Source organism: Rhinatrema bivittatum, chromosome 6 (genome assembly GCF_901001135.1).
Source record: "Rhinatrema bivittatum chromosome 6, aRhiBiv1.1, whole genome shotgun sequence".
Taxonomy (NCBI): Eukaryota; Metazoa; Chordata; class Amphibia; order Gymnophiona; family Rhinatrematidae; genus Rhinatrema; species Rhinatrema bivittatum.
The window spans coordinates 222,369,844-222,394,966 of NC_042620.1; the positions used below are offsets into that span (position 1 = coordinate 222,369,844).

The following is a 25,123-nucleotide window of genomic DNA, read 5'->3' on the forward strand; positions in this document are numbered from 1 at the left end:
CACTTAAATTCTTCTTTTAACTGTACAATAAATGTGATTGGCTGGTTAATTTCCCCCAACTTTCCATCCCCTACTCCTGTGATTCCTTCTGCCTTCACGTATTTAGGCCTCTTACTCTCGTCCTGTCTGTGACAGGTGCTATGTATAGTAATGGTAGTCGCAGCCCTCAATCAAGAAACTGCAATTTTGAGGCTTTTCTCTTATTCATCACGTCAGTGTTTTGTCATAGCACTTAACAAACATGAATTATGGGCCCAGGCTCATAACTTCCTTGATTAGTGACAAGCTGTGGTCTACTGAAACTCAGTAAATAAACCTTGCAGAAGTAAACCATGCAGAATAGGTTCTCAGGTGCATCATACAGTCACATGAGTTTCCATATGCGCACTGTATTGACAAGCATGTGCTGAATCACAGCAACTTTATGAGCACTGACTGGTTTTGGACTAGGCAGTGTATGATAGGCACACATGCAGGAGTAATATTACTGACTCTTGGCAAAGTAGGTTATTAGACCCTCAGTGTGTGCACATTGGAAAAAGAGCTGTAAAATAGTGGAGTTAACACCATTGATACCGTATTCTGCTCTCTCTAATTACCGCTCTTCCTGTTTTGTTTCCGTTATGCAGGAAGTTCTTCCTCAGGTGCACCAGGCTGAGGTGGAGGAGGAGGAGCAGATGGTAGAAGAGAGGGAGACAGGAAGAGGAGGAGGCGAAGAGCGAGCTGGAGGAGGAGGTGAGGGAGTGGAGGAAGATAGCAGAGAGGGAAGAGGAGGCAGAGATAGGTGAGGTGGAGGAGAGGGAGCCACTGGAAGCTGCATAGTCTTCAGCAATGGCCCATCCTTCCTACCTGTCGTACCCACCAGGGCACATTATCCTGCTGGAGGAGCTGCAGTGCCCTGGTGAGGGAGGTGGAGGGATGGAGCTCCTGCTTTCGTGCCCTAAGCAGGGACGATGAGTCAGAGGGCAGAGTAATTGTCCATCATCTGCTCATTAAATGCCTCAGACACCAGCCCATAAGTGTGACTGTGTTAGCAGGCCAGAATATACTCAAGATCAGGGAAATATGTATATAATTGTTTATACACCCTTGTAATGTTTGATATTGTTTATTAAAGATTTAAATGTTGTATGTTGCATCATGTGCCGAGTCTTTATTACCCAGAGCAAAAATTACATTACATCATAGACATATACAGTATGTCCACACTTTATCACACAAACATTATAAACTGTATATGATGTCCACACGCAAAGTCATTTCCCCTATCATTCATAAAGATTGCGCAAGGAAGCAGAAAAAGAGGATCAGATGGTGAGAGATTTAGAGCTTTCAAGAAGCAATGGTGCAGTGAACAGCCTTCCTGGGAACATGCGAGAAAACATCTTCAGGAATTTAAAACAAATAGGAGGAAAATGTTACTCTACATATCACAATATCTGTGCTCCTTAGCTGGTATCAAACCTCTCTTCATATGTTACAAAGTAAACAGCTGTGCAGCTTTGCCACTGAATATATTTGGCTCTTAGTTAGCTGGATACATGTATCTGACTAACTTTAAGACAGATCTAGAGACCGACCAGACTTATCTGGCTACTATGAATAGCCAAGGTAGCCAGATAATTTATCCGGCTAAGTCAGCCCCTCCCCAAAACACCCTCACCCCCATCTGCCACTTAGCCGGATATCTAATTATTCGACTAAGTGGCGGTCGTTCAGTGGGGTGGATATTAAGTTGGCTTAGGGAATAGCCACTGCTATTAATTGCATCAGTGGCATGGGATCTTCTTGGCGTTTGGGTAATTGCCAGGTTCTTGTGGCCTGGTTTGGCCTCTGTTGGAAACAGGATGCTGGGCTTGATGGAACCATCTGACCCAGCATGGCAATTTCTTATGTTCTTATGAGCAGGAACAACTCTGCATAACCAGCTATTCCCATGCACATCATATTTGCTATGTGCAAGAAGCAGATGTATATAGCCCTCACAGATGGCACCCAGGGACAGTTTACAGACAGTGATTTCTCACATAGCATACACAGAGTTATATAGAAGATGGGCAGAGCTAGATGGTAGGCAACATGCAGGGCCAGTGAGCATGCAATGGATGAACAACAGAAGTAGCCATACCTGCACTAGTTTGCCAGCCTACGCTACAAAAAAAGACCTGCAAAATACACTAGGTAAGGCAATACCGGCCTGACAGTGATCTGAAGTCTTTGTATTGAGAGAGGCCGCAAAGAATACTCGGCATTATGTTTCAGCAGTGTACGGCACCACAGCCTCCTGAAAGGTTAAAACAAACACCTGCACTTGCACTCATAGGAGGTCATTTTCAAAAGGATTTATGCATTTAAAAACTGGGTTTTTATTTTATTGCTACTTTTACACACACAACTTCTTTGAAAACTCACTCTTAATGTTCAGCTCTTCATAACAGTTAGCGCTGTGGTCACAGAGCTCCAATCCACTGTGAGGTATCAGTCAAGAAGCTGAGACAGAGTGTGTTCACCTTGTGCCTTGTATTACATTTGAGCCCTAACAGATCTCTGGCAAATGTACTGAAGCCCTTCCAGTGAGTGGCTGCAGAAGGAGTTCTGATCACCTTCCTGTTCTATGGCCCTAACAACTGAGTCATCTCTTTCTTCTTATTAGGATCCAATAAGTTAGCCTATACAGGTTTCACCTGGGCTCATATCTAGTCTGGGAGTTTGCACACATCTCTCCAAAATAAAAGCCTTTTAGCTTCACCAATCTGTTGCCAGTCAAACACCAGCACCTGCAAGAGCTAGATCACATGCCCAAGTATTTCAGCCACCACAAACTACATTCTCACATTGTTCCATGAAAAGGAGGATGAGTTTACTCAGCAAAGTGCCTAGGTTCTAACAGTTACCCAGGGTTGGAGTCTAAGGGACTTTTGTTTCTTTACCTGCAGTTCTGATATGCAGTATTCAAAAAAAGCCACTCGGTATACTTGTCCAGATAGGTTTTAAATATAATCGGCTAAGGGCCTGATTTACTAACAGGCCGCCTGGGCGCGCGATTTTGTATTTAAATTAAGACATCCCTAGCGCCTCCTTATTTGCGGAAAGCGGCGGCTGCCAGTGGGTCCAACAACTGACGCTTAATTTTACCGGCGTCGGTTTTCGAACCCGCTGACAGCCTCGGGTTTGGAAATCGGATGCCGGCAAAATTGAGTGTCTGTTTTCGAACCCGCTGACCGGCGGACAGATTTTTTTTGTTTTGTTTTGTTTTTTTAATTTTTCTAATTTTTGGAGCCTCCGACTTAATATCGCTATGATATTAAGCTGGAGGGTGTACAGAAAAGCAGTTCTTTCTGCTTTTCTGTACTCTTTCCTGGTGCTTTATATGGTTAACGCTTCTCTTAGGCAGGTGTTAATTTCTGAAGGTAAAATGTTCAGCTTGGCCGCACATTTTACTTTCAGTATTCCGGGGAAATATCTAATAGGCTCATCAACATGCATTTGCATGTGATGAGTGCTATTAGTTTCGGGGTGGTTGGCCGCGCGTTTTCCGCACGCTATTACCCCTTACAGTATGAGGGGTAATAGTAGCATGTCTAAAATGCGGGGATAAACGGTGTGCTCAGCCGAGTGCACCGTTATGTGTCAGCCTGTAAGGCTTTTCTCCCATTTTGTGTCTATAGAAAAAATAATTAGTAAATGAGGCTCTAAGTGCCTTAACTGGCTAAGTGCTCTTTTGCATTGACATTACTCACAATTTCAGTTTCCAACCAGATAAAAGTTATCTGGCTATGTAGCAACTATTTATCTGGCCATAATCTCATTTAAACGGAGATAGCTGATCATTTTTTAAAGTTAACTAGCTATATTCCTAACTGCTTCTCAAAGCTTGCAACATGGGCATGAAATCAGCATTAGACCTTTCTTTTTCTATGCTGACAGCCTGCTGATGATGCATTTCTATAGCTTGAAGGCACTCAGCCATATGGGAAATAGCGGGGGGGGGGGGGGGGGGGGGGGGGGAGAGATCAGTGTAACATAGCACCATCCCTGTCTGTGTACTGTTTACATAGCCTTACACTGTTAATACTGTACATTGTCATTAATCACCTAGAAACATTCTTGAATCAAGCTTTTCTAATAGGTAGGGCAGCAGCAGGCGTATGGCTTTGTACGTTTTGCTCAGAGTCTGAATCTGTTGTGTCCGTCGGTCCCGACACCATGTCTCCACCCTCCTTACCTCTTTGGCGACTTCCTCTTCGCCCACGTGAAGATTGGCTGCCGCGGCGTTTTTCTGCCGAAGTCCTTCGGCATCCCCGGATCGGCTACACGCTGCAACCTGCCATGTTTCCTGGAGGCCTAGGGGCGCGCGCGCGGCGCTGCCCCAATGTAAGTACCAGCGATGACGTGAACCTCAGGGGCATCCCCCTGAGATGACGTCACCAGCGACGGATATATAAGGTCTTAGAATTTGCTAACACATCGAGTTAGCAAGGAATGGAATGGAATTGAATGGAACAGACTCGCTTCGGATTCCAAGCTTCTCTGCCTCCTCGGACTTACCAGGGGTACCCGCTCCTCGGGGGCCTCGCTCTCTCCTTTGTTTTTCAGGTGACAGTCTGGAACCAGTACTCACTCCTCAAGGGCCCTTGTTCCCAGACTTGCTCTGTATTCTCTTCTGCCTGGAAGTCATCACTGCCAACTACATCAGTGAGTTACCATCGCTCTCTCAGAGCTTTCCCTGGAACCAGGTACTCGCTCCTTGAGGGCCTATTCATTCCAGCTCCTGGGCTTCTATGAGACCATTGTGTGAGTGTTCTATCAAGGTGACTTACCTGAACTCTGCATACCCTGCTTACTCACTATATTCAGTTTCTCAACAGCTCAGCCATCCAGGGATCGCTGTTCCAGTACCTGAGGGACTACGTCCCTGCCGGGCACTCCAGCTCACTACTGCCACCTCTGGTGGTTTCTTATATGGTTTAATAAAAGATCTAGTGTGTGTCTTTCTCCAAACTCTGAGCCTGACTGGTGGTCCCTCTCGAGACCTTCCCCCGGGGGCGTGGTCATCTGCCACCGGCCCAAGGATCCACCCACAAATATCCCTATCTGTTTGCTACTCCCTAACAGATTGCTAACTTCTAACAGAACTCCTAACAGATTGCTAACTCCATGGATCCGGCACAACGTAATGCCTTGCAGGCCATTCCGGGCCTGGCCCAGCACATTACTGAGCAGCAAGACGTCTTGGAGAAACTTACTTCAGCATTTCATCAGCTACACACACAAAAGGTTCAAGGCACAGCCTCCAACCAAGAAGGTCAGTTACAGGAGGTAACTTTAAAGACTGCTGTACCAGTGGTGGCTCCAATCCGCTCTTCCGGAGAAATTCAGAAGACCCGGAGCTTTTTGAACCAGTGCTGCATGAACTTTGCCTTACAGCCGTCTCTATTTCCTACAGCTCTCTCCAAGACTACCTACATCCTTGGAGAGAGCTAGATGGTAGAGCCTTGTCTTGGGCATCCTGGATGGTAGAGCCTTGTCTTGGGCATCCACCTTGTGGTAACACAAGGACTCCATTTTTCAGGACATAGAAGGATTTATGGACTTGTTTAAATCCGTTTTCGATGACCCTGCTTGAACTTCTGTAGCCGGTTCTGCTTTAGTGGATTTGAAGCAAGGCAACAGATCATTGGCTGAATTTGCCATAGAGTTCAAAACTCTTGCGGCAGAATTCCGCTGGGACCCCAAATGTCTCAAGACTCTCTTTTGCAGAGGCCTGGATAACTGAGGGATGAGCTGGCCGCTCGCCAATCACCTGACTCGCTTGACGAATTAATAGCCTTGGCCACTCGGATTGATCACCGACTACGGGACAAGGTGAAGGAACTCCAGACTAAGGTGTCACCCAGATTAAAACAGGCTAGTGCTGTCTATGCACCTCAGATGGTTCCAGTAACCCCTGTTAATGATAAAGATGAACCAATGCAACTTGGTCATGGACGCTTGACCTCCAAGGAGAGAAGATTTCAGAAGAAGCGTGGCCTTTGCATGTACTGTGGTCAGTCCGGCCATGATGTGTCTACATGCTCCATTCGTTCAGGAAACAGACAGGCCTAAGTCCTGCAGGAGGACTGTTCTTAGGCCATACTGCGACATCTCCTCCGCTCTCTCTCCCAGTCTCTTTGACCTACGGACCGATCACGGTTCAGACTCCTGCCCTGGTGGACTCAGGGGCAGGAGGCAACGTCATTCTCAGACGTCTAGTCGAAGACCTGAGGAGTCCTCTCATCAAATTAGAAGATCCAATATTGTGTTACAACTTGAAGTGGGCTTTGGACGTTCCCCAACTTCGCCACTTCCACTGAAGATCTCAGTGAGGTCCCCAGCAGCATCCATCGCTGCTGACATCTACAACATACTCAGCGAATTTTCTTCCAAGACTTAAGATCTACCTGTCATCAATGCAGAAGACAACTTAGAATACAAAGTTGAAGAAGTCCTGGATGTTCGTAAAAGAGGCAAGACTTTTGAATACCTTCTTAAATGGGAAGGTTTCGGCCCCGAAGAAAACTCTTGGGAGCCTCAGACCAATATCCTGGACAAAGACATGCTTCGTCAGTTCCACCTCGCGCATCCTTCAAAACCTAAGCCTCGTACCCGAAGAGGAAATCACCCTTTGAAGGGGGGTACTGTTGTGTCCGTCAGTTCCCGATGCCCTGTCTCCGCCCTCCTTACCTCTTTGGTGACTCCCTCTTCGCCTGCGGGAAGATTGGCTGCCGCGGCGTCCTTCTGCCGAAGTCCTCCGGCATCCCTGGACCGGCTAGACGCTGCAACCCACCATGTTTCCTGGAGGCCTAGGGGCATGTGCGCGCGGCGCGGCCCCGACATGAGTACTGGCGATGGCGCGAACCTCAGGGGCGTCCCCCTGAGATGAAGTCACCCACAACGGATATATAAGGTCTTAGAATTTGCTAACACATCGAGTTAGCAAGGAATGGAATGGAATCGAATGGAACGGATTCGCTTCGGATTACAAGCTACTCTGCCTCCTCGGACTTACCAGGGGTACCCGCTCCTCAGGGGCCTCGCTCTCTCCTTTGTTTTTCAGGTGACAGTCTGGAACCGGTATTTACTCCTTGAGGACCCTTGTTCCCAGACTTGCTCTGTATTCTCTTCTGGCTGGAAGTCATCACTGCCAACTACATCAATGAGTTACCATCGCTCTCTCAGAGCTTTCCCTTGATCCAGGTACTCGCTCCTCGAGGGCCTATTCATTCCAGCTCCTGGGCTTCTATGAGACATTGTGTGAGTGTTACCATCAGGTTCTGTCCATGAACTCTGCACACCCTGCCTACTTACTATATTTCAGTTTATCTACAGCTCAGCCTCCAGGGATCGCTGTTCCAGTACCTGAGGGACTACGGCCCTGCCAGGCACTCCAGCTCACTACTGCCACCTCTGGTGGTTTCTTATATGGTTTAATAAAAGATCTAGTGTGTGTCTGTCTCCAAACTCTGAGCCTGACTGGTGGTCCCTCTCGGGACCTTCCCCCGGGGGCGTGGTCATCTGCCACCGGCCCAAGGATCCACCCACAAATATCCCTATCTGTTTGTTACTCCCTATCAGATTGCTAATTCCTAACAGAATTCCTAACAGAATCAGATTCACTGTTTTCTCTATTCTACTCCTCGGGTGCTGAGATCCCTCATTGTGTAGCAATGTTATAGAGAACACATTAGGTCAAGACCTTGTCCGAGCTGTATAGTAAGACTCCCCCTGTCTTATTCAGATATCTAAAGCAAGTCTTCAAAATACCAAAGGTTTGCTCTTTGACTAACCTGGTGTGTTGATGAGAACTTTTTTCTTGAGGAGTCTCTGTACGTCTAAGGTGGGGAGGGGAGGAATTAATAGCTAAGTTTTTAGTAAATAGCCTTGATCACCTGTGCAGTGGAGAAAAAGAGGGATACAGTACAGCAGCTGTTCTTTAAGGAGATTAGCTTGGTTTACAGTACAGCGGCAGAAAGGAGTATCAGTCATGTCAGTTTCAAGAACCTCATGTCTGTATTATGTAGAGTAAATGTATATTGTATACCGCAAGAAGCTTGTGCTTAGATTGGAAGTGACTATGCCCCACAGAGTACACTAGGTAACTGCATAGTTATATACAAGAGAAAAGAAGGCCCTGGGGGTAAGGGCAAAGGATGAGGCAAATAAGCTGGATATGGCGCATGATCCCCAGGATCAAATCCCTGACTACTAAAAGCTAAGTGATGCCAGGACCTTGGAAGAAAGGAATGTAGGAAACAGTGACATACTTAGGAGCCAAGCCCTTGCAATTTGACCACTCTCAAACTTGACTATGAGAGAATGTATACATCATGGCCCGATCCAGGATATTTGCCTACAATGACTGTGATAATCCCCTTGGCATTACACAGTACCTGCATATTCATGCAGTAGAACTTTTTCCTATTCCTATAAACTTTCACACTGCATTTCTGGAAATGCTTTATGGGTGCAATCTGTAACACCAAGCAGAGGGAAACTCACAGTGTCGAAGACGTCCATCATAGTTTCCTCTCTCTGCTGTCTTGTGCAAGGAAATGAAATGTAGTCCTTTATTCTTGAGCAAGAGCTGTAATAAATTGGTGTATGCAATGGGAAGTGACTGACTGGGTCAGTCACTTCCCATTGCATACACCAATTTGGAACCTGCCAGGAGCTAGGAATGCCAAGGCAGTGGTGGCTTTAATAGGCCCAGGCAGATCATGACTTCTTTGTGTGATACTTTTCAGATCTCCTTTGACCAGGTCACACAGATCCAAAATAGACAACTTATTAAATCAGAGCTTACTCTTCAGAGAGGTCTAAAAAATTAATTTGGTCCTGAACACACTTTGTGGCCACTGTCTCCTTCTTGTTTGCTCTATCTGATGCTGAGCCCATGTCCTTTGCTGCCACCAGCTCCACCACCACCACATTGGTAGCATGTGTCATCTTTTAAAGGCACCACGCTGTTGTAATGCAGTCATAGCCAAGTAAAACACTATCTAGACAAAAATATTTAGGTATTTTTAAAAAGTCCTGCTCTTCAAGATGTCTCAATAACAAGTGCCTTTTTTTTAGCTGGATAAAGGGCATTCAAGGTTTTGAATATCAGCCTCCTCGAGTTAATCATGCTGCTGTTTTTAATATCAAATATTTGGTGATGGTGTGTTTTTTTTTTAGTAGAGAGATTTTTCAGAGCCCTGAATTTGCAGAGCCATAAGGTACCATTTTCATCTTGGAGTTTGAATATTATGTTGAATATTTTTATGAGGCCTTCATTTGAACTTATAGATTCAGCCTTTGTTTTCTGACCATGTACTTGATGAGGAAAGTAAGAACATAGTAAGCCCTATTCTCAGTGTCACATTTTTTTGCAAGGGAGCCTATTTACCACAGTGTGATAACATGCTAACATGCTTTCCTACTAATTAAGTTACGTTGAGATTAACAGGACTTATTTACTAACTATTCACGTTAATTTACAACAATGCACACTGTCACGCTTTATTGAAATTTTGATAAATAAGCCCTAAAATGATATTAAGCACTGTACCAAGATTTGTTCCTAAGATTAATTATCCTTTTCACATTAACCAAGAAATCTTTTTCCCAGAATCCTAATAAGGTGAAACTTCATTTTTTGGTTCTCTAGAGGCCATTAAAGTATTACCTGGAAAAGACAAATGTCTTCAGAGAATCTGAACACTTATTGATTGTGTCTGGCATGAGTAAAAAATGGTGTACTCACCCTCTAAGACTGTCATCTCAAGAAGGACTAAATCTTGTATTACTGAGTCATACAAAAAAGCCCATAGAACTACTATGAGTTTTTTCCAAGCACTCTCAAATAGAACATTCTCTGCTTCCTAAATGGAGGTGGGTAGTGGCACTCAGAAGGTAATCTGCAAAAAGGTAACATGTGATTGCCTTCATACCTTTGCAGAACACTACAGGGTGGATATCTAGCCATCAGCTAGCTCATAAGCTCTGCCAAATTAGCTGTAAAACTTTAATGAAGCAGGCCAAGAGAGTACATTAGTAAAAGGTAAAGAGTTTACATCAGGCATGGACATTGTTTAAAAATACAGTCATGGAAGCCCAAACTAGATGGTATTCCATACATTAGAAAAGGCACAAGGAAGACAAACAACTTCCAGCATGGTTAAAAGATGACATGACAACCTTACAAAAATTGGAAAAAGAATCCAACTGAAGAGGAAAAAGCATAAAGCATTGACAAGTTAGATGTAAAACATTGATAAGCCAGGAAAAATGAGAATTTGAAAAGCAGCTAGCCATAGAGGCAAAAACTCATAATAAAAACTTTTTAAAATATTTCTGCAGCAGGAAGCCTGTTGGACTATTAGATGATTGAGGGATTAAAGGGACACTTAGGAAGATAAGGCCATAGAGTAAATTAATTCTTTACTTTGTGTGTTTACTGAAGAGATACGTGGGGGTGGGGGAGAGAGGAAGGGAGAGGGAGAGAGAGAGAGAAAGAGAGAGAGACTAGCCATAATGTCCTCATACTAGTTAGGTATTTATACCCCTATATGAGGCCCACCTAGTTACTCGAGGTGAGGTGTAGGTATTAGTGTAGGGGTTAAGGGCCACTTTGACATGCAGAGTGTGGCGTACAAACAGAACAGTGCACTCTTGTGAAGATTTGATGTCCTTCAGAGTAAGGAAACTCACCCAAAGATGAGATTTGTGCAATGTTCTCTCAACCTAGCTTGATGTTACCCAGGTAGAGAATCCATATGCTCTACCTGGAGGTGAAATTGTTGTTTCTGGTAGGCTAGGCACATTTTATAACTTTTTGGTGAGTACACTAGGAAATTATTGGTGTTTCTGGTAATTTCAGACATTATACAACCATTTTTTATTATAGAAATGGTTAGGTAAGGGGTGCTTTTGGGAGGTTTGGAACGCATTATGGGTATTTCCATTATTTCCTATGGAAAAAATAATCTTGACTTACAACCAGCCCTCTGGAACCAATTGAGTTCGTAAGTCAAGGGACCACTGTAGTTGACTACTATGAGGGCCTTATAAATAGTCTCTCTCTCTCTCTTTCTTTCTCTCTCTCTCCCTACCCCCCAACCCCAGAAATGGTCCTCCTATAGAGAAATAAATAGTGGACTACTATGAGGGCCTTATAAATAGTCCCAGTCTCTCTGTGTTATGCATACAGTCTCTCTGTGTTATGCATACAATATGATAGCATTTTGATGAATCTAGGGGATAGCCAACTAATAGGGTCATTTTCAAGGTGCGATAGCCCATTATCGCGTGTGTAAGGGCATTATCGCATGCAATAATGGGCTTATCGCGGCAGTAAAATTAAAATTAGGGGAAAGGGTGGAGTGGCCTTATAAATAGTCTCTCTTCTTTCTCTCTATCTCTCTCTCTATCTCTCTCTCTCCCTCCCCACCAAGCCCAGAAAAGGCCGAAATGCAATTTGCAAAATTTATTGTGAATTGTGTTTTGGCAGTTTTGGGAATATCGCAAGGCTTAAAACCAGGAAAAAGGTGTGTAGTTATTTCCGGCATTAAAACCGTGCGATATTGCCCCTCATTTTAATTAAAACCCTCTCTAATCCTGCCCCTTCCAAAAATTTGCATTCACCATGCGATAAGACGATTATCGCATGTGTTATGATGTTAACATATGCGTTAACGCGTTATCTCATGAGTTAACGTCATAACGCATATGGAGGGGAAAACTCTGAATATGTTGCACTGCGATGGAAGGGAGTGCTAGGGGGTGCTCCCCAATGTCGGACAAGAGGTGTGTGCCCTTGCGGTGAGATGGGTCCATGTCTGGGAGCGAAGCAAGACTAAGCCTCTGCCAACCTGCGCAGCCTCAGTGAGACCAACCACGCAAGGTTGGCCTCTGAGTAGTCCTCTGACCACTCCAAGCCCTTTCGGACCTGCCACTGGGTAACGGCAGAGGCGGCAGGCCAGACATGAGGCAGAGGTGGATGAGGACTTGAATGTGGATGCTGAAGACAGCGGAGCTGATGAAGACACATCAGGGAGTAACGATGACTAGGACAGGTTAAAAGCAGACAAGATAAAAGTCCAGGAATCCAGGAGAGCAGAGGGCCTCCCGCCTTCAGACATTCACTGAAGAGCAGCAACGAGCACAGAATGGACGACGGCCCACAAGGAATCCAGGAGCAGCAGACGGACATCTGGACAGAAGGAATCCGGACAACTCCCAGCAGTGACGTCCTGGATGGAGCCTCGGGACCCAGCATGATCGACGCACCTGACAGGTCAGTAGATGGATGATGAAACCTCCAACCCGGCGTGGAAGACGCAACAAAGGAATCCTGAGGTTGGGTTGAAATCAGCCACTAGGGTTCAATCCGGAACCCGGAACGAGACGAGGACATCAGGACATGACGGACGAGGAGGATCTTCGGCCCCGTGAGATGGAGGAATCCCGCCAGCGCCCTACACACCCCAGCGTGGGTGGTCACGGACCACTGGGCCACTGTGTGCCTTACTCAGCCCAGCGGGCTGGTCGATGACCACAAGGGACGGGATGACTGAGCCTCAGGAACCTCTGGCAGAAGAACTTTGGGAACATGGATGAAGACATCAGGACACATCAGGAACAGCAGGACTTGGAGACATCAGGAACAGCAGGACTAAGAGACAAGATGAGATGAGACGAGGCGAGGCCAGGAACAATGATGAGGGATCCCACGAAGAACACCAAGCAGGAGTGGAGAGAAGGAAGTCCAGGAAGGACCAATTCTTTGCGAAGGCAAAGCATGACTGGCAACTGAGCCCTTTTATAGAGCTGAAGAAGGAAGACGCCCAGGGAGGAGTTCCAGGTGGAGCCAGAAGGACCACTCCCTCCTGGCCCTTTAAATAGCAGAAGGAGGCGTGGCCCCACACCTAAGGAAGAGGAAGGAGGAAGTGGTGCAGGACCCTGGACAGCAGCCATACTGCCACTGGAGCAGGAGAAGGGCCGCAGGCAGGCCCCGACGTAGAAGGCAGCGTCCTGCCGCGGAGGTGGAGCTACAGAGCGGCCTCTAGGCCTGCAACCAGGCCCAGGAACCTCAGTGGCTCCATGCTGCGAAAGGGAACCCCGGCATGGCTCCTGCCGCACGGGCAAGTTGGCGGCCTCCGGGCCACGGAGGAGAGAAGCTCGAGCCGCACTCTGCTGCGGCGCAGCCTCCGAGCCACGTGAAAGGATGTTGACGGCCTCCTGCAGCATGGAGAGGTCCGCGGGTGGCTCCAGCCGCGGGAAGAACAGGCAGACACCGGTGGCCTCTGGGCCGCGAAGGTAAGAGGCGGCTCGTGGCTCCAGCCATGGCTGAATCGCAACAGAATATTGAAGTTAGCTCCTCCTAGTTACACCCTCAGAATGCCCCTAACTTAGTTGGCCAAATTGTAGCCGGCTGTCTTTAACTTATTAGCTGCTAGAATTTAGCTGGATAAGTGCCCAAATATTCATTTAGCCGGCTAACTTCTGAGTTAGCCGGCTAAATACTTTTGAATATGGACCTCACTATCTTTAACTGATAAAATCTTAAGAAATTGATTATAAATAATTCTTCCTTTATGGCATCAGTTTTCTTTAAAGAAGTATCTACTCACTTAGAAGCTTTTTAAAATGTATTGTACAGTATAAAATACATTTTAAAAGAGATGCGCACACACAAAATAGCAGATGCATGCGCAAGTAGCACTTATTCACACTAGAACTATTTTATAAATATTGCACATATGAGCTAGTACCAGTGTGCGAATAAAATTTGCACGTATAAAAACAGGGCAGATTAGGGGCGAGTCAGGGGCATTCTGGGATGGAGACCAACTTTTACGCACACGAGTTGCGATTTTATAATATGTGAAAGCAGCATATTTATTTTTTCTATTTATCAGGTGTAAGTCTGAATAAAATTCTTTATAGCGAAATACTGACAGGGTGAGGGGTTTGGGTAAACTGGGGGGAGTGTAGGCTGAAGAACCAGAGGGGTCTTGATGACATAGCGATAGAATGGGCAAACTGATGGACTAATTGGTAAAACTGGTAATTTCCTTCACGTGCACACGTGATAAAACCATGTGCGTGTAAAAGCAGACAAGCCCTAAGGAAAATACGCAAATAACCTTTCCTCATGTAACTGCTTAAAATTAGGGGCACAAATACAGGCAAATATGCTGTTTTATATAATGTGCAGGCACTTACGCGAACAGTATAAAATGAATGCACGTATGGGCACAGGCATGCTTGTTTTAAAGTTACCATCCCTCTGTGGATCCAAATAACTTATCTGTGCAGGGGACGATGCATGACATAATATTTTTTATCCAGAATAGCTGGAACCGAGGCCATTCCAGATAATAGTTTTTTTCTGGGAAAATGGGTGTTCACTCCATATATTAAGAAAACAAACAGGGAGCAGTACAGTCTGGGGTTGAAATTCTCCAAGGTATCATTGGACAGGAAGTGGGATCTCTTTCAATGGAAAGGAGGCTCTGGAATGATGGGTTGAAAGTGAAACAGGGGAGACTCAGAAGTAATCTAAGGAAATATATCTTTACAGAAAGAGTAGTGGATGCATGGAACAGCCTCCCAGTGGAGATGGTAGAGGCAAGGACAGTAGATGAATTCAGGATAGCATGGCACAAGCACAGGGGATTTCTGAAGAAGGGGTAGGGACTGTAGAGTTAAGCAATTGGTGTGGATGGGCAGACTAGATAGGCCGTATGGTCCTTTTCTGCTCTCATGTTTCTATGTTTCTAAACAATGCTTCTCAAAGAAAAGTTGTTTATTGATCTCAGACCAGTAAAATAATAACCTATACTGGAAAAGCTGCACATGTAGAGTGCCTAAAAGTCCACATTTGTGTAAAATTAAGGACTAGTGCGTGTGTGAGGACTTTAAGCTGCCTGGTGTTCAGCTAGAGAAGGAAGGTGTTGACTTCAAGGGTGATACTACATCAGGATTGATGATGCCTCAGAAACAGAAGAGCACAGAGTACTTTACAGAGAAGTAGAAAGGTCTCGGTCTCCAAACCATACCAGATATATTACAGCACATCAAGACAGCCAGTCTGTGAGTTGTTAATCTAGAAGGCAGAATTTGTGTCCTTACTCCTTGATCAATTGGCAAAAAAAGAAGTACCGAAGGATGCATAACAGAGTTTTTGTGTCTTTACTGCATTTCTATGTAGAAAAACTTGGCTTTCTCCATTGACATCGGCCCTGATAAAGGCATACCTTCATTGCAACGCTGGAAGAGCCACTCATACAACACATTACCCACATCCAAATTCTGAGGCCCATTACAAAATCAGTCTCCACAAAAAACTTCAGAATCTTGTCTTTCTCTGCACTTAAATCATAGAAATCATTCATTTTCATGTTTTATTTTATTTTTCCTGGGAATTTATGAGTATTTATGACAGCAAGAACAAAAAATGGGAGAATTCAGAAAAAAATGACTCATTTTTCCAGGTAAATATCATTTTTGCTGTTATTGTAATAAACACTGATATATTCCTGGGAAAAGTGAAACAAAAGCTGAAAATAAAAGTCTCTCGTGATGGCTTACCATTTGCTCAATAGCATACTCTTGCTAGAATTTAGTAATGCTCACCCTTAGACATAAGAACATAAGAACATGCCATACTGGGTCAGATCAAGGGTCCATCAAGCCCAGCATCCTGTTTCCAACAGTGGCCAATCCAGGCCATAAGAACCTGGCAAGTACCCAAACACTAAGTCTATTCCATGTTACTGTTGCTAGTAATAGCAGTGGCTATTTTCTAAGTTCTTTAAGCAGCTCCACTTTCCGCTGCGGGGACAGCACGTGCCTTTTCCTTCCCTTTCCTGTGCTGAGATTTGATTTTCCAGGTTTGACGCTTATGGGCGGTCGGGTTCCTTTTCTGCAGGCTCTGCCAGAAATGCTGGGAACAGGTGCGAGGATGTTGATCTCTTCTTTGCTGCAGGTGCAGAGGAATGGCTTACAGTTAGGGAGCTTATTTTTTGTTTTTTATTTTCCTGAGAATTTATCAGGGTTTAGAATGACAAGAATACTCCAGGAGAAAATCAGTAGAAAAAAACACGACACGACTTTTCCGGATAAATATCAGAGTTTCTTTTGATGGACAAAAGCCAGGACACTAAAACAATATTAAGCAGATTCTCCCAGCCACCCACTCAGCAGCATCTCCAACTCCCCTCCCTTTCTTTCGCCACTCCCTTGCCAAGAATCCCCCTCTCTCCCCCTTACTGCATTCTTCCTTACCAGTGGTGGCTACCGGCTCCTCCTCACTCCTTTTTCAGCCACATGCTTGCTGTGGCTCCCATGCTCTGCAGCTCTGTGTTTCTGCTTTTCTTTGGGACCAGGGAGCCTGCTAGGAAATGCTTTCCAGGGGGGTGAGGGTGGAAGCCCACTTCAAATGCTGCATCAGTGGCACCTGACAGCAGTTGGGAAAGAGGAGGCAGGACTTGAAATGCGTTATCTGTGACACTGGAGGGCAAATGTTTTCACTGCTGGGAAAGGGTAGGACCTGAAATGTAGCACGTGCTTTAGATATCACTGGCTTGCAGTAGTGGCAGGAACCTTTACAACATTGCATCCATGGATCTGGAGCTGCTGCTTAATCAGTGTAAAACTAGGGTGAAAATCAGTTCAAACCAATTGTCACCTTTGGAAAAATCCAGGAGTTTATGGGTTTCAACTGAAAATGAAAGGCTCTAAAGTAAATTCAAATCCTTTGGCCCTTTTCTCCCGGAGGGCTATCCACTGAGAGGAGAAATGCTGCTGATTTGCCAGGGCTGAGAATGAGGCTGAAGCACTGACTTATGACATCCAATGGTGCTCAAATTCTGGATGATCAATGTTTTTCTGGATAATAGATCACAGTTCAAGAACCACGATTATTTATGGATAATGAGAGTTTATGCTTAATAGATCTTTGGATAAACGGTGCTGTGGTGTACTATGGTTAAAGGGGACTAGACATGTGAAAGGTAAATTAAACAGTAACAGAAAGTGATAATTTCTTTCCAGATAGAGCAATGAAAGTTGAGTTGAAAAAACTTGATCCTCAACTCTCATCTATAATCCATGATCTTCCATGCAGACAAGGTTTATCATATCATAGATCACGATCAAGGTGAAACAATAATTAATAGAACCATTTTCTCTAGGTTTCAGAACTCAGTATTAACCATGTTGCACTGTTGCTGTAATGTAGGCCTTTATTGTGGATTATGCCTAAGACTCAGTTTAAATATACTAAAATTATTCATTCATATATTGCTGATGTTGGATATGTAGCTGCTTGGTTAGTTGGAGCATCTTCTGTTCTTCAAAACATTAGTATCTTCCAGGGGTGGTGAGCCCTGGTACATCAAGGAGCAGAATATAAGCCCAGGATCTTCCACCTGGCACTGCAGAGCACTAACTACTGGGCCATCAATCTGCCCTCATTACATTATATCCTTCATGCAATAAGCCTTAAGAAAACGCAAAGAGAAATTGTTTAGTTTGCACTGCTTAGAATATAGTTTCATTAAACTTCTCTATTGCTTGTTAGATTGAATATTTTTTTCTATCATGAAAATAATTAAACGGTTTTGCTTTATAGTTTTTTGTTTTCATTAAATTCAAAATAAATTGGTTTTGAATAAGTAGATAAAAAGACAATTTGAAAAGAGTGCTTCTTTTATGGCATTTTAGTATTACATACTTGCAAAGCATTTACACCTTTCAGGAAATTATTCAGATGTATTGACTTAATAATATTTTTATGGTAAGATATTTTTATTACGGAGACTGGTGGTAAGAATGCTATTGTAACACAAAGCAATGTTCTGTGATTTATATTTAAAATGAATAAAAGTAGGACTTAGAAACAGTGTGCTGGATTAATCAGCTACTCCTCAATTGCTTTCATGGGCCCTCTGCATTCAGAGACTGTAATTAAGAACAGAGGCATTGACTTTAAAGATGGCACCTGAATTGCAAGGTTAAATCAGTAAATTTTCTGTGTCTTAACTTATGCCAGGTTAGGAGAAAGAATCCATTTGCTCACTGATGAAAATAAGTGCACAAACCCCTAATGGGAGAGAGAGAGAGAAAAAGGAAGAGATATGTCATTCTGTTAGGAGTCAGACATGATTCATAAATATTGCATCTGTACTTTTTTTTTTTTTTATGGAAAATATGTTCTCCAAAACCAAGGGGTCTGTGTACTAAACTGTGTTAAAACCATTTTAATGCCTGATGTACAAAACTAATGATATGTAGAACATGGTATTGGTACCATGGCCATGTTGAAGACAACATGGCCATGGTAATGCAGGCCGCACTTTGCAGATCAGTTTTCTCATGTTGACCAAGCCAAAGTGAAAGGGCTAGGTCAGCTACGATGGGACACACCTGTTCTCAATGGAGACAGGAGCAGGAGACTCCAGTCTTGCACATTAAAATAGGCCATTGGCAGAAAAGTTAATTACACTTTGTCATGCTGCAGGAAGATGAGACCTTGGGCCACTGTTGGGTTGACATAGCCTAATTAATGCAAGCATGGACTAGGTCCAGACAGGCGATGGCTGATGTATAGCAGGCAAGGGTCAGGGCTGGCAGCATTCAGGCAGAGACGAGAAAACAAGCCAAGGTTAGGTTAACAGCAAATGAAGCAATGTCAAGGGCCAGGCTGGGTGAGCAACAAGAAGTCAGTCTTAAAGCAAGGAGATGCAGGACAGGCAGGAACCAGGACAGGCAAGGACTGGAGCAGAAGCAGGAACAGGAGTCAGGAACCAGCACAATGATAACACCTTGGCAGAAGAATCCCAAAAGTACCTGCTGCTGAGGTGCTGGCTGAGTACACTGAGCTTCCTTATATATTCATGCAGTGATGATGTCATCCTGGATGCAGGGCCTATATAAAAGATCAGGAGCTGCAGTCTCATTCTAGTTAGGGTCACTGGATGAAGCTCGGTACTGAGAGCTATGTCGGAGGAGCCTATGATCAGAGGGTGCTGCTGAGGAGGTAAGGGGTGTTACACATTTTCTCAATGGCCCATGTTAACCCATGTAAGAATTAACACTGAATGCAAATTATGTGCCTTGTACATGTGCATGAGGTAACTCCTCGTTAACACTAATGTCTTTTAGCATATAGGCCCTTAAGTATTTGGTGACAAGCATAACTAACCTGGAAAGAATTGTCCAAAATGGAGGCTTCCTTAGAAACTAATAGTATAATTAGCTTTAAGAATTTGAAACATATAGGACTTGTTTGTTTTATTTAGTTGATCTGAAATGACAGTGACTTTGCTGAGGTTGTAGCATTATTTAAAGGAATACCTTTTAAAGGAATGAAAATGCTATAAAGGCTCACGCCTGTCCTATGTACCAAGAGGATGTGTTCACTTTGTTTTCACTACAGTTCACTATAATGTAACTCTAATTAGTTTTCAGTGATCATATCCTGCTCTTAGTTTCCCTCTGAGAGCCTTGGAAAGGTTTTATCAGGCCTTACATAGCTATGTGCTGAATTTGTAGTGAGTATACATGTTGGATTTATTTATTTATTTATTTATTTATTTATTTAGTGTTTTTATTATACTGGCATTCATGACAAGAATCACATCATGTCGGTTTGATATATACATATAACTGAAACTATAACAAGTGCATGGTTAGAAAATTGCAGTTACAATAAAACAGGGAAGTGTACAACTGGATGTAAACAAAATTCAGTTCAAATATGATGAACCTTATTTTGAGTGCAGTGGCAAGCCCAATTTTGGACTTATTTTTAAAATTGAAATCCTTTTACTTATTTGTCACACACAGACAATTCTTAATTTAGTATTTCACTAAAACATTGATTTTACTTCAGTCCACAAATGTATGCCATACGTGCCCATATGTGTTAAGAATAATAACAATAAGGATCCAGGAATTATGACACGTACCTAAGTGCCTCTTTTTCTTTTGCAGTAGATCTTCAGGTAAACAAGTAGCTCTGCTTGTACATGAAATACCACACAAGAAAGCTTTCCCAAACATCTACAGATGTTTTTTTCTTGTTTTTGATGTGCACTATCAGTTTCTCCATTTGCAGTGTATTCCAAGATATTGGAAATCAATCATAGAAGGGGAGGGGAAGGAGTTGGATTACTCTTCCTCCAATCTCTAGTTGTCGCCAGTCTTCCTGACAGCAAGCGACAGTATGATTGGCGTGCACGTCTGTTCAGGGTTTGGAAATTCCCTGCCTAAAAGCGATACCTATCATCGTCTATAGCTAGGATCCCTGTAGAATCGTTTACCGCTCCTTGCTGTAAGCCAAGAGGGCTTTGTCACTGGCTAGTTATGGAGATGTGTAATAATGGGCCCTATTTATCCTAACCCCCCAGCACCTGTTATCAGGGAAGCTCCTTGTTCTTTGTATATTAGGAAGGTGCTCATGATGATAAATACATCAATAAATAAATGTGTCATTTCCTATCTGAAGCAACACAAAAATACAGCATTTCATTTTGTTTCTGCATTTTAGTACATGCTAAACTGATTTAGTGTGCATTAAAACAATTTAGCATGTGCTTAAATGCAGAAAAGAAAATAGCAATGTTTAATGAAAGTTTTTTCCATGCGCATCCTATATTAGGTATCATATGTTGCCTAAGTTAAATTTTGTATTGTTGCTCAGCCAAATGGCTAGACATTGATCTCTTATGTACTTTGTCTAAAATTTTAACCTAGTCCTCTTCTTTAATGAGGAGTAGAAGTTTTTAGCCTGTTTTATTTTGTACTAGTTAGAAAGCCCATCAGAAATGACAGGGTACAATAACAGGATACCTATTGGCCCCCATCTGCCCCATCACTCCTCTCTTTCCCAGCCCCCGCCCCCCATAAACACAACAGTGAACCCTGAGCCCCACCCAACTTTCCAAAACCTGAGGTTCCCCATGTTCCCAGCCCTCCCTCCCCCCAATGAATTCCTGGACCCCGTTGCCTGTTTGATTTATGATGATACCATTGGAGCCATGATTCCTGTGTATCCCAGTGTCCTATTCGCACCTGCGCTAATGGGAAACAGTGCACACCGTTTGCTATTAGGGCACGTTCTTTCCATCCAGCACAGGCACAATCTGGCTCCAGTGAAACACACAAACACCATGGACACCTGCTGAAGTGCCTTTTATGTCTATTAAGATTGAGATACTTTAGAGCAGGGCTTCCCAAACTTGTCCAGGGGACCCCACAGCCAGTTAGGTTTTCAGGATATCCAGAATGAATTCATGAACTAAATGTGATTATACCGAGTCTCCATGATATGCAAATTTCTCCTAGGAGAAGCAGGATGGTAGTCCTTACACATGGGTGACATCATCTGATGGAACCCAGCACAGAAAACATATGTCAACATGTCTAGAACTTTGATAAGCACATTGATCCTGCCCAGGATGCCCTAATCCATGTGGCTACATAGGGTCCCTCTTCAGTCTCTCCTTTTCCGCAGAGCTTTCTCATCGCGGTTTGTGAGCTCATTCTATTTAAGCTAAAAAAAAGCATCAGTGAAAAACTTTTGTTGATTCATCAGTGGTTTTTTTTTTGCTAGGGGGGCTTGTCGGGGGGCGGCGTGACGTTCGGGGCATTCTGGGGGGTGTGGTGCCGGCCGGGGGGCATGACCGAGGCCTCCGGACCAGCCCCCGGGTCGGGTGATGGCGCAGCAGCGGACCATCGGCGCGAGCGAGTTACGCCTGCTTCGAGCAGGCGTAATTTGTGCAATAAAGGTAGGGGGGGGGTTTAGATAGGGCCGGGGGGGGGTGGGTTACATAGGGGAAGGTGCAGGGGGGTGGAAGGAAGGTTCCCTCTGAGGCCGCTCCGATTTTGGAGCAGCCACGGAGGGAATGGGCAGAGCGCGCGCAGGGCTCGGCTCGTGCAAGTTGCACAAATGTGCACCCCCCTTGCGCACGCCGACCCCGGATTTTATAAGATACGCGCGTAGCCTGGTGCGCGAACAAAAGTACCCCTTAGTATTTTAAAATGTACCCCTTAGTATTCAGTCTCAGAAAGGGTAATACTTTTACTTTTCTTAAATGACTAGAAAGACAGCAAGGTTCTTTGAGCACTGATTTTGTCATGCTTCTTTTATCCCTAATTTTCCCAGTTTAATCAATCTCTTCACCCCAGAAGATGTGCCTGGTTAACCTTGGCCCTAGGGCTGAAAAGAAGTCTTTTCTGAGACAAACCTTCAGTGTCACTCTGTGGCCACCAGGGATAATCCTGTAATGCAGCCATCTCCCTGCCCTTCCTTGGCTTCAGCGTCTCACTTCCATGGAACTCCTAAGTCCTGCTGGCCTCATTGGACAGGAGACTTAAATATGAGTCCCTGTACCTCAGCACACAATGCTATGACAATCCGCAGAGCTGGCTTTTGACATATCGTTTTATAGTCATATTTGTTTGGATTGAGGTGTTATGCATGTAAGGAGAAACTGTAAAATGAAAAATGCTTTAAACTAGTTTGTACTAAAAAATGTTGTGTCTAACTTTATGTACAGTAAATATATGCTCCTAACATTGGCCCATTTTTAATTGCTTTGGCATTTAGCTTCTCTCTTGCTTTGCTGGTGTGTCCCTAAAAATTCACTTACAAGAATGTGGCAAAATGTAGATATCATTCAGATTGAAGGCCTGTTACAAAACTGAGATAGGTTTCTGATACATTTATCATTCATCTTTTCAGTGTGTGATTTTAATCGGGAAAAAACATGATGGATGGTTTGACAGTTCCACTCATATACACAAAACATTATATGCGTCTACTAGATTTCGGCTATTAGAGACCTTAACATGCAATGTGACCTTGGTCTGCAAAGCATGTTTGGTTAGCGCAAAAACTTAATCATAAGAAGTCATAAGTAGAATCCTTCTTTTTTACTGCCCTTTTTCTGGGACTAGGAAATTTATTGCTCGTGGGACAGGTAGGATATGAACAATGGGCCAAATAGAGTCCAGGGTTATCTCATCTGTGTGAAAACTGCTGCTGAAAATCGATGTGACCTCTGCTATACTGTCATCCCAATTCCCACCCTCTGTGTCCTATTTGTCTTTTGGTAGAAGCTTAGATCTGTGTGCTGTCTCTGTGTGTCTCTCCTGGGCCAGATTATCAAAATGAATCATTGCCTGCATGCCTCTTATATTTCTATTTATTTTCCCGGTGTTGACTAGGTTTGATGAAATATGAGTCTTTTTGCATTTGATCCTCGCTGCAGCAAGCAGCAACTAATTTAGCTGTGTCTATCTCTTTAAAGAAGAGTAATACTATTTTGAAACTTCAATTTACTGTATAGCAACATTGCAAACCATAGACCATGCTGCCTGTCTTTATAGTCAATAGTAATTTTCCTTTCAGCCAATTTAATAGGATTACTTTCTTCTCCAAATTGTGCAGAATTCTAGACATTGTAATATAATAGGAGATTTTATGATATACATATAGAAAAAATACTTTCCTTTTCAAAGGTCGGTTGTAACTCAGAATTATCTCTTCATTCCTTAAAGTGAAAATTTTAGGAATAGACAGCACTATTAATTTAAGGAACACTTATCTTTTTAAAAATAAAGCAGCAGAGCAGGAAGGTACATTTTAGAATCTGAGAAAATAGCAAAATAATGGTATACTAGACCAAAACATATATTTAGGTTGTTTAAATATTACAGGCTCACCCCTGCTGTAAATATTTCAAAAGAATTTTGAAAAAATTCCATTTAAAATAAAAAAGCAAAAACAAACTCTACTTGTTACACATACTTATCAGGAAACCACTACTATTCTAACTGGCTTAGTTTCCAGCATTTTGATTATAGAATTATAAAAATTCTCTTCTGTCTTAAAGATACCTCAAGACTTTTTCTCCCTTTATTATATTACAGATGTTATGATTCCACAGTGTACTTGCATTGTAAATTGATTTGCTGATTCCCTCTAGAATTATAAAATGGAAGAAAATAATATGTTTTACCTTGTAAAATTTGTGGGCCCTTGCTGCTGTGGTGAGATTGACATAGCCTACGGAGTAGGCCCCCATAGGTTCTCACTGACAGCTGGCAGATCTGCACAAGGAAGAGACTGGACAGAAGCTTCACCTATACCAACCCCTTTCCCCTTGAGTTGAGCTCCTCAGGTTCTGGGGGCCAGCAAGTCTTAGGCAAGTGTCTCTATCGAAGTAGCGAATGTGCAGGTTCAGGGCCAGGCCCAGGTCAGAGGCGGGCAGCAAGCGAGAATAGTCAGTGTCCAGGCGAGGTTCAGAACCAAAAGTCGGTCCAAGGACAGGCTGGGGAGATGAGGAGAAGGACTGACACAGCAGAGCAGGCAAGAGGGTAAGAGTTGGAGAAGTTGAGGCTGGGCCAGACTGAGAGAGAAGGCAAGACTGGGCTGAAGAGACGAGGCAAGCAGCAGAACCAGAAACACAGGAAGCAACAACAAACACTATACTCCGGGATGTAGGAGCTCCATTGCTGAGGCGAGGTGTGAGAGTCAGAGGGGTCCTTTTATAGGACGGAGGCACCAACATCATCAGTGGGCATCGCTGCCCTTTTCCTGCCATGGGCTCTTGAAATCTGAGGACTTGGCACGCATGCACACCTAAGGAGAACAGGGGGAGGGGCCAGGATGGCATCATCTATGTTGCACAGGAGAGAACTAGCTGTCCTCAAAGGCCCGGCCATAGAGTGCTGCTGTGGGCATTCGGGGTAAGTGTGCAGGGGCTTCCCGTGAGCCTGCAATCATAACATAGCTTAATTGTAAATCCTGGAGTTAATATAACTAAGGCATGTACAAAAATTAAGTTTCTGGGTCAGGTTGTGCAACATTCTTTAGACAGCACATGTACCAAGAATTGATGGTCAATATATTAGTTTTAATAATTACTAAAAAAGCACTTTTGGGGCCACTATTTGTCATAACTTCTGCCTGTGTCCGAGAATGTAGAAACAGGACTAAATAATGGTTTATTTTCTAGTGCTTTATGCAGGGATATTTTCAGAATTTTGAAAGCCAAAGAATCTTTACGGTAAATTTTGAAACTGGCAC

The 25,123-nt window shown here is 43.8% G+C and overlaps 1 protein-coding gene across 5 annotated transcripts in view; it reads left to right on the forward strand.

Moving 5' to 3' along the window:
• Window positions 1-25,123, forward strand: part of DACH2 (dachshund family transcription factor 2) — a 912,520-nt gene that overhangs the window by 829,170 nt on the left and 58,227 nt on the right. The window lies entirely within an intron of this gene.